Source organism: Salvelinus sp. IW2-2015, linkage group LG4q.1:29 (genome assembly GCF_002910315.2).
Source record: "Salvelinus sp. IW2-2015 linkage group LG4q.1:29, ASM291031v2, whole genome shotgun sequence".
NCBI lineage: Eukaryota > Metazoa > Chordata > Actinopteri > Salmoniformes > Salmonidae > Salvelinus > Salvelinus sp. IW2-2015.
Window position 1 is genome coordinate 1,608,025 of NC_036842.1, and position 10,999 is coordinate 1,619,023.

General features: G+C 42.5%; 1 protein-coding gene across 1 annotated transcript in view; it reads right to left on the reverse strand.

Annotated features, from left to right (window-relative positions):
- LOC111961225 (zinc finger and BTB domain-containing protein 7C) overlaps positions 1 to 6,644 on the reverse strand; it is a 31,346-nt gene extending 24,702 nt beyond the window's left edge. Inside the window, exon 1 of the mRNA XM_023983322.2 lies at positions 6,454 to 6,644. The gene's annotated coding sequence lies outside the window, so the exon portion shown is untranslated. The remainder of the gene's footprint in view (positions 1 to 6,453) is intronic.
- Between the last annotated feature and the right edge of the window lie 4,355 nt (positions 6,645 to 10,999).

Below are 10,999 nucleotides of genomic sequence, written 5' to 3' on the forward strand. Positions count from 1 at the left end.
CTTACTGTATGTCATAGAATTTTAAAAACCTATTTTTAAAACCTCTTATAAAGTTGGTCTTGTAGCATAAACTGAGAATTTGATCTTTTTGACTGACATTATGATTGTCTGTTCGTTTCATATCTGCAAAGTAGTTAAAACGCTGTCATTTCCACGTTAAGAACACCTTCCTACACTTTGAGGCCCTCAGAACTGCCTCAATTCGTCGGGGCATGGGACTCTTCCCACAGTTATATCAAGTTGGCTGGATGTCCTTTGAGTGATGGACAATTCTTGCTACACGTGGGAAACTGTTGAGCGTGAAAAACCCAGCAGCGTTGCAGTTCTTGACACCAACCGGTGAGCCTGGCACCTACTACCATAGCCCGTTCAAAGGCATTTAAATATTTTTTCTTGTCCATTCACCCTCTGAATGGCACACATACTGTACATAATCCATGTCTCAATAGTCTCAAGGCTTAAAAATCCTTCTTTAACCTTCATCTACACTGATTGAAGTGGATTTAACAAGTGACATCAATAAGGGATCATAGCTTTCACTTGGATTCACCTGGTCAGTCATGGAAAGAGCAAGTGTTCTTAATGTTTTGTACACTCAGTGTATAGTGTTTCGTGACAACCCCCATTTTAATACACATCTAAAATCTATTAATTTAAAATCTGAGAACTTGAATATTTTACAGATATGTAAAAAATTTCAAAAATGCACTGAAGGGGGAAAAAGGTTGTTGACGTGTGGCTTGATTGAACCATATTATTGGGTAAATGTGCGGTGATTGGTTGAAATTGTGAGTCCTCTTTTTATACTGCGGTGATGGATCATTATAATATAATATTGCGATGATTTGACTGTTTTATGCAGAAATAGTGCAGTGATTGGTGAAATTTCCACGCCCTCGCATAATATGCGGGGAATTGTCAATTTCGCAAAAGACAATTTCCAATCACAGAATTGCGGAATCCTGGAAAGACTGAACATTGTACCATCAGAAGTGTTGGATTTCCATATTACATACATAATGTTATCAAATGTCAACTTCTCTGCAATTCTATCACTAGACAGTTCCCATGCTGTAAAGGGTTATTAACTACTGGTCTATCTCAGTTTCGTTGTGCAGTCTGTTCTCACTCAGCTCAGGAGCAGGAGGCAGGAGACTGGGTCTGAGTAAGTGTTGGGCACTGGTGTACCTGTTTGCTGCCACCCGCTGAGTTCACAGCATGACAGCTCAGCCAGAGAACTCATCACTCAGCACCAGATCGGCTCCATGTCTCTTACCCATGAGGAGGGGCTGGCAGAAAGGCACAGTCTAAAGTTAGTTAGGCAAACAGGGCTTTCTCGATCTCGATCATCCACAACATTAACTGATTTCAAGGGAGATAAGGCCTTTTAGACCAATAAGGTCATCCAAAAACTGTATGTTTCTGTTTGACTTGTAGGGGTCTGTGCTGTTTTGTGGGTAAGAGTAGACTAACCCAGAGGCCAGTCAGTTTACCATTCCCCGCCCAATCCACCCACCTGCCACAACCCCCACTCTTCACCCTATGCCTCTTGTTGTCTGAAGGACAAGGTTGCTGTGGGAAAGAAGCTGCAGGCAGACAGGGCCGAGGCAGTGGAGGTACCCCCACATTTCAGCTCTGCCAGCTATTATGCCCATTGTAGATAGACCCGCTCTCATCTTCCACCAGCCAGGCAGTCCTCCTTAAAAAACATGTCCAAGGACAGCACACAGACAAACATACACACAGACACACACACACTTCAACAAGGTCAATATACAGCTCACCTCCGAGCAGCCCACTATTCAGGGTGAGTTGAGGTTCAGAGCTTTTTTCTGCTGACATAATGTATCTATTTCGGCTTTGAGTTCCTCTTGTTTTGTCTGTTTCTGAACACCCTAATCTGGACGGGAGGCTTCTGCCAGAGGGGAGGCACCGGCGCGTACATACAGACTGTACATGCTCTTGAGAGACATTCTGTAAGACAGCATCTATTCACAGCCATGATAAAGCATAGCCAGCCAGAAAGAGGTGGCACTACCTTGGCTGGATTATTTCACAGGTGGTCGCAGTTGTATAAAAGCGTTTATGTACAAGTGTGTGTGTTTACACTGTGTGTGTCTGCGAACTCGCGTGCGTGTATGTGTGTGAGGACATCTCCCGGCGCTGTTGGTGATAACGTGGGGGAGGCAATGCTGAGGCATGGAGGGAGAGGAGAGGAGAGGAGAGGAGAGGAGAGGAGAGGAGAGGGGTGGAGGGACAGGAGAGTAGGGAGAACCTCTGTCTGCCCTGGGGCTCTCTGGCACTTCCTAATTAAAAGCAGCCAGGCTGCAGGGCAAGGGAGACAGATGGCTGTCACACCAAGGCACACACACAACTACGGAACATACACACAGAGACAGGTACACACATACAGAAAGAAAGACATAGACAGACGGACAAAAAAATATGAATACACAGCTGCGCGGATTTACACACACACATACACACAGACATCCATGCATGTACAAGCATGAACACACACACGCACATAGCCCCCCTCTCCCGCACACACACACACACACACACACTCTAAAACAAGCATTCACACACAGTATGCCTTCAGTTGCTTTTGGTCTATCAGTTACTGTACATGTTGAGCCATCTTGAGTGAGTCTACTGGATCGTCTTGTACATTACTGTATCTATCTTCAGACTGTGACCATGTCCTCTCTGAGCATGAGAATGTACAGTAATGTGCTTTCATGAACCACACAAGCTGCTGTGCGTCTGGGGTGGGTGGGTGGATCAATGCAGCCTTCCGAAGTACAGCACGCTACAGAGCAATGCTAACCCACACACTCATGTCTTCTTTAAACTGCCATCCCCTACCCGCATCACACAGGTGGGTGGACCCACTTCTTCAACCCAGATCTTTGAAAGACATTACGAAATTAATGTGGTCTAATTTTCTGTTTCTGTTCTGTCCCTGGACAAAAAGATAAATAAATAAATGTCTCTAATCTTAACATTCTACATCTGTTGTTGTCTTTGTTAATTCACTTTGAGTTCATTTTACTTGATCGTCTGAGAGTCGTGCCTGTGAAGGTATTTGTGTAATTTAGTGGAGGGAGGAAAGCTAGGAGAGGTGGAAAGTGAGCTCTGCTCAAGGGGTTGCCAGTGGTTACCAGGACTATTTTTGATGAGCTCGGTTGGCCTCACAGGAAACACCTACATATAACTAACTCTTCTCAAGGACTTACAGTATCACTATCACGTCAGATACAGAATACTTTGTGTTTCAAGACAATAAAGGAGACATTCAAGAAGATCTTTAGATGTCATGTCATATATATTTGGAGTTTGAAATTCTACTGCAGCTAAAATTATTATAAGTAGTTTACTGTAAATGTCAATACCAATCTAAAGCCAATACCATTATTTTACCATACTATAAAGACAGTCTTGGTTCACAGTTGTCTGTTACCAAGCACAATCTTAGATGCCTTTATCATTGGGGAAAAGACAGGGTTAGTTGAGGACAATCTCAAGTGATTGATTAAGAGAGAGAGAGAGAAAGAGAGAGAGAGAGAGAGAGAGAGAGAGAGAGAGAGGGGGAAAGGAAATAGAAAGAAAGAAGGAGAGAGAGGGAAAGGAAAGAGAAAGAAAGAAAGAAGGAGTGAGAGAGGGAAATGAAAGAGAAAGAAAGAAGGAGAGAGAGGGGGAAGGGAAAGAGAAAGAAAGAAGGAGAGACCTCTGGGTGTGTGAGTGCATGCCTGACGGTTTAAGAAAGGCGTTTGTTCGTGAGTAACACAAAGTACACAAATCCCCCAAACTTGCTTTTTTGGCACGGATCAGGCCTCCCACCCACGATACCCTCTTACAAGCCTCCTCCCACCCTCTATTCAGCTGCTCTGCGATGGCTGTTTACTCACTCACACACACACACACACACACACACAACCTGTGTCCACGCTATGGTGGAGGAGGAGGATCGTACTCACACATACGCTCACGATCACACACTCACACAGTGCAGAGATGGGACAGTGGTAGGCCTACGGGAGCCCGTCTCTCTTCCCATACTGCATTACTCTTATTCTACCATGCAGCTATTATGTGCCATTTACAGTACAGGTCTTGACACAAACTGTTTCAGCCACTTGTCCTTTAGACAAGTAGGACAGATTGTTTACTTGTCCGAAAGCTAGTCACTTGTCTAAAAATAAAAAATAAATTAAAAAAAAGGGTAAGGTGACTGAATATTGTGTTGTAAGATGCAAGGACAACTTCACAAAATAACCTTCATTATTATCACTGGTATTGACTATGGAAGGCTGTTGCTCTCTGATCCCATGTATTGTATCTCCTGCCATTCTTTCCTTGAGCAAGGCACTCATCCCCCTATAAAGTAAAATACTGCACTGATAGGCTACTGTATAAAACCGGTGTGGTCTGTCAAACCTTAATCTGGAGAGCTACCGGGTGTGCACGCTTGTTGTACAACTCTGCTCCTACACAGCAGAGTCAGCTTTTCAAGGTCCTGTTGTGCAGCTGATTTTTATTTTTTTTTACAATGTGGTGTGTTCGAGCTGGTCTGGAGCAAAAGCCTGCACATCACATAGCTCTCCTGGAATCTCCTGGAGGAGGGTTGGTTTGCTCTGCAACATTATAATTACAACCAAATACTTGTTATGGTCTTTATGAAATAATTCCCTCATTCAATGAACTAGGGAACAAATGGCTGAGGTGGACGAGGTAGCTAACTAAGATGTGTATCTATTTGTAAGTTTACGACAGCATAAGTGTTCCTTGTAAATTAGGCTACTTTAAGAATGTTTTTTAACTTTGTAACTATTGAATAGATGAGTATCCTAGCCAATTTTGAGTGCTTGAGAGACGGTTTTACAACTGGACTATGCAGCATTGGTTTCATCAACTGCGCACCCATCAACTGAGTGTCGGCCATTTGCGGTTATACATGAGTACATTACTTTTCCAGGATTTTCATTGCCGACCAAACATTTTATATGACTGGGCAAACAGCGCCCTAGCAATTATTATCAACAAACGTGCAAATGCGGCTCGCTTTGATCCAATAACGCATCTTGCGACTGACTGAATGATTGAAAGATCGCTTGTGCCTGTCAATGCAGGCCTACAATAATTATACTCCGATGCGCTGTGCAGAAATCGGGAGGACAGTGAGAAAAACATTGCATCCGGAGGACACTTTGATCGAATTCTGATCGGAGTAGCCTAATTGTGTGATATTGTGATTTTAGCGTGATAGTTTTTTTACTTGCCCCGGGCAAGAGGACAAGGATTAATGTCGAGTCCTGCAGTAACACTAACCGACTGAACGTGAAGAGACTTGACATGATAGTAAAAATATTGTGATTTTGAGTCACAGCACCAGGGGAGAACGAGAGAAAGAGGCAGTGCTGTTACCATGTGTGATGTTGGCACCACACGCACTCTCGAGTCTAGATACTGAATGCCTGGGCATTGTGTTGCGCTGCCTGTTGCATTCCCACACACCCCACTAGAGCTGTGCAAATAGAGGGGAGGGAGGCTATTCCCAAAATGTTTGTGAACAAGCCAGCGTAAAAGTATCCAGTATGCCATAACAAAAGACTACATGCAAGCACCCACCCACTCACTGCTTTTGGGAGAGTGTGATGGTCCACTTTTGATTCACACCTTATATAACCATGTATAGATATCTCTGGCCTTGACAATTGTGAGCAGGTTGGATTCTAGCTGTTTCTGGGCAATGAGAGATTTATTTGATATCAAATCTGTTCATTTGATGTCATGGACATATAACTCCAACTGTATAGAATGTTTCCCTGAAATAACATTTTGAATAAATAATTCCAAATTGGTATCCTGTCATTGTCTTAATGCAGTGTGTCACCTATATTTAAAACCATTCAAGTATTACATTGCTGATGCTCTTGAGGAAGTGTAACGACAATAAGAAAATGTCATGCCAGGTTATCATGTTACACAAAAAGACATTCATGTGCATGATTTAATTGTGTAATTATTAAGTCATTGCGTACTTCTGTCAATAAATAACACACACAATGCCAGATTTAGTGCATTGCAATCTATTCATAAAGTCCTCATCATTTGAATGGCTTCCCAAGCCTCTCCTTTACTAGAAAGTCACACTTTGGAAACATTTGAAAGCATGTTGAACTGATTGAAATGCACTCACTCTGTCCGTGGGTAGGAAAGGAGTAGTGACTTGATACTGAGGCAAAGCACATAGTAGATGAGTCGGTATGCACTGCAGACCCTATAATGTACAGTATGTAACTAACCCTGAGGGTATACCATGCATGATACATGAATATTGAATAGCCCTACAATCTCTCCACTATAAATATTTACTAATGAGTCTGTGAGAACTAATTTAAAAAAAACATGAGACTGAAATGAGAAAAAAAAACAGAAAGAGTTACTGACCTTTTAACACAGACAGGTGTTTTTGTATTTCAGTTTCTTCTTCTCACTCTACTCTCGGTCCCTGTCTGTCAGGAAGCAGAGTCCTGTCCTCTGTGGCAGGCATGCACAAGTGAGAGAGAGATATATAGAGAGAGAGAGTGAGTAAGAGAAGACAGAAGAGCTCAAATTTGCACTGAAGGTGTGTCACCTTCGGCAGGGAGAGGAAAATTAACCTTACCACCAAACTGTTACATAAAAAAGACAAAACAAAAGTGCACACCCACCCAACAACCAACACCCCTCCCTCCCTCTAAACCAAAAGTATTTGGCAGCGTTCCCCACATGTCCACCTGTGCTGTGCTGAGCGGAGTGACACACTCACAGGCAAAGCTTGGTAACTAACCTGGTCCTTGGCTAGGGCTCACACATTACCTGCATGGGGCTGGGACTATAACTGTTTTTTGGTTTGGGATTTGGGCTATGGAACTGGGACTGTGACTTGGGCTTATACAGTATCATCTTGGACTGGGTCTAGAACTGGGACTGAGCTTGGGTTTGGGGTTATTAAGACTGTTGGAATTGATGCCGGGGCTGGGGCATTAACCTCTTAACAGAGATGGCAAGGCCTCAAGACAATACCTTTGCCACCAGGTATTAAGCTATATAATTACAAAAGCAAAGAACAGAGAATGAGTTAAGTGGGCTACCTACCTCAGTGTGTTGGGTCAGGGTGTGTGCTGTGGTGTGGTGGGCTATCTGAGAGTGTGTGTGTGTTGGGTGTGGGTTGGTGTGTGTCGGTCGGTGCCTGGTAGCAGGAAAGAACACACACGTCATTGTGAAGGCTCTATAGAAACATAATGAGAACATAATAATGTGTGATCAGTGATGTCAAGGCCAACTATAGACCTATTGTATACATACAGGTAACTGCCAAAATAAAGGAAACACTTGAGTAAATGAGGGATAAGAAAGCATATTGAAAGCAGGTGATTCCACACAGGTGTAGTTCCTGGGTTAATTAAGGGTCTCAAAAGTGCATAGGGGGTTTAAAGGGTGTGTGTGTTTCAGTCAGCAGATCTCAACCGAATGAATCACTCATGGAGATAGTAATATTATTTTTATATATATATTTTTTACCCTTTTCTCTGATATCCAATTGGTTACAGTCGTGTCCTATCGCTGCGACTCCTGTACAGACTCAGGAGAGGTAAAGGTCCTCCGATACACAACCCCGCCACGCCTCACTGCTTCTTGACACACTGCCGGAAGCCAGACGCACCAATGTGTCGGAGGAAACACAGTACAGCTGGCGATCAAAGTGCATGCACCCGGACACCACAAGGAGTCGCTAGAGCGTGATTGGACAAGGATATCCCAGCCCGCCAAACCCTCCCCTAACCAGGACGACGCTGGGCCAATTGTACGCCGCCTCATGGGTCTCCCAGTTGCGACACAGCACGGGATCGAACCCGGATCTGTAGTACCGCCTCTAGCACTGCGACGCAGTGCTTTTACCTGCTGCACCACTCGGGAGGCCACTCATGGGAGATTCTGGAGCAGTGCCTGAAACAGCGTTTTCCACCACCATCAACAAAACACCAAATGATGGAATTTCTCGTGGAAGTCTGGTGTTGCTTCCCTCAATAGAGTTCCAGACACTTGTAGAATCTATGCAAGGTGTATTGAAGCTGTTCTGGCGATTCGTGGTGACCAACGCCCTATTAAACGGTCCAATGCAGCCGTTTTTATCTCAATATCAAATATTTCTGGGTATCAATTAAGGCCTTACTGCGATTGTTTTTATTTAAAATTGCAAAAAAAGATACAAGCTTCTGAGCAAAGAGAAATTTCTCAAGCAAGAATTTGTCTGAGACTGGTCTTAGTGGGGAGGAAAAAACTGAAAACGAACTTATTGGCGGAGTGGTTTGGCCTCGACTGGGAGTCGCATAGGGCGGTGCACAATTGGCCCAGAATCATCCGGGTTAGGAGAGGTTATGGCCAGGGGGGCTTTACTTGGCTCATTCCGCTCTAGCGACTCCTTGTGGCGGGCTGGGTGCCTGCAGGCTGACTTCAGTCGTGAGTTGAGCAGTGTTTCCTCCGACACATTGGTGCAGCTGGCTTCCGGGTTAAGCCGGCAGGTGATAAGTTTGGCGGGTCATGTTTCAGAGGTCGCATAAATTGACCGTTGCCTCTCCCATGTTCCAGCGATGAGACAAGATTGTAATTGGATATTACGAAATTGGGGAGTAAAAGGGCATTATCAGTATTTTCACAATTTCACAGTATTAGTCCAACCTTATTGTGTGGAAATACTGTATACTGTTTATAAAACACAAGAAAATCACGTTTTTGACTGCACTGCACTGACGTGTTATGTTGGTGTTACCTTTATTTTGGCAGTTATTCCTTGGGTCAATTGAGGACGGCCTTAGACTTTATGGAATGATATGAAGTGATGTGTTTTAAGATCTCCCAAAATTGCATTTCATTTTACAAGTAAATAAATAATACAATAGTACGTGACAAATCTTTGCTTCATTTTTTTCATTTTGTAAATTTGCCCAGGAATGTGTCTTTTGATTAATTTGTAAAATGATATCTGTAACCACGTTTCCATCCACAGTTTTTATGCGAGCAAAGTCATACCGTATACAAAAAAATCAGCTGTGATGGAAACAGGAAGTTTTGGTACAATTCTATAATTGCCAACAGATCATTTGTTTGTTGGACAAGGTGGGATCTTTTTGTATATGTAAAATGTATTATGCGAGAAATGGTGGTGGAAACGCCTTTATGCGCAAATATCGATTTAATAACCATCATATCAAAGTAAACTTGGAGATACGCGATTATATGGTGTGTGGTCCTCCCACTACGAGTCAGGAAACCATGCAGTTTATTAGGCTACAGATAAAATAAATGATGAGGAACTGCACAGGGTGGTGAAAGTGCACGATGATGAGCTTGATGCTCCTTCCAATAAATATCAAGGGCCTTATTCTGGTGACATGATGATTGGTGCTTAACTTCCGAATGACAAACATAAATAATCTTGCTCTTATCCATAATAATCTCATCATGTAGACTAGCGTACCCGCACAACAAGCTGTTGGCTAGAGCGTACGTGCCAAGACCAGAGAAGGCACATTTACTATTTAACACAGAGTCGGTAGAGTTGAAAATGTGTGTGCACTACATTTTGTGTGCACTACGTCAAGTCCATTTGGTGGAAACCCACCACTGGTGGAAATATTTGCATGTTTTCTTTATGCAGAGTTTTGAATATTCACGTGAAAATCTGTTGCCAATTGGAAGGAAACCTATCTTATGTCTCACAGTATTATCCTCGCAAAGCACAGAGGGGTATAAGGGAGAGGCCCTATCAGGTTGGGCACTGAAATTGAATGGCCCCAAAAACAGATGTTTGGTTTTCATTGCTTACCTTAGAAAATGCAAAAACTTAAGAAGCTTCATAAGATAGTACGTAAGAGCAGTTTCTCAACAATATCAAGATTTAATGATTTTCTTACGAACTTCTCAAATTTCTTACAAATCTTCTTATCTAGCAATCAATGGCGATCATGCTAGCATATTTCTTACTGAGATGACTGTTATAAAACATGTTCTTGTGTCACGCCCTGACCTTAGAGAGCTTTTCATGTCTCTATTTTGGTTTGGTCAGGGTGTGATTTGGGTGGTCATTCTATGTTCATTTTTCTATGTTTTGGTATTTCTTTGTTTTGGCCGGGTATGGTTCTCAATCAGGGACAGCTGTCTATCGTTGTCTCTGATTGGGAACCATACTTAGGGAGCATTTTCCCACCTGTGTTTTGTGGGTAGTTATTTTGTGTTTCTGCACCTGACAGAACTGTCCGTTGTCGTTTTGCTCTTTGTTCAAGTGTTTTTTGAGAATAAATCATGACAAAACACTTACCATGCTGCGCTTTGGTCCACTTCTTCATGCAACGATGACCGTTACATCTTGGGTTTAAAATAATCAATACTGAAACTTTCAGATGAAGTTTAAGACAAGGGTTTAGCTATCTTGGAATTAAGAACATTTTCAATAACTTTATTTTCAAGAATCTCATTTCTTCTTAAATGTTTGCTGAAGCAAAAACATAAGAAATAGCGCAAGAACATTTCCAATAACTTTTTTGAGGAATAGCAACTTTGGTTAACTTTCTTCTAAAGTCTATAGTTAAGGAGAAAATGGCAGTTAAGAAGACATTTCTTCATAAGAAGGTTTTGTGAATCTGGGCACAGGTGTGCTGTGCATTATAATCTGTTTATTATCCTAATTGTTGCTTGTTGTAACTTCTACGAATACATTTCCAAAATTCAGTCATTTAAGTGTGAAACATCATTGAAAATGTAATGAGTCCCTCTCATCACAGTCATTTAAAACAACGCAATTACCGGTGGTCCTACTCCACTACACAGATTAACCTAAAACCCCTAAGCAAGGTCTCAAACTCCTGTCTAATCTCTGTTGGCTTTTCAATTACCGATCACAACCAAAAGACAATAACTGCATAGAGAATGGACTATTAAAATGCTCTCTTTC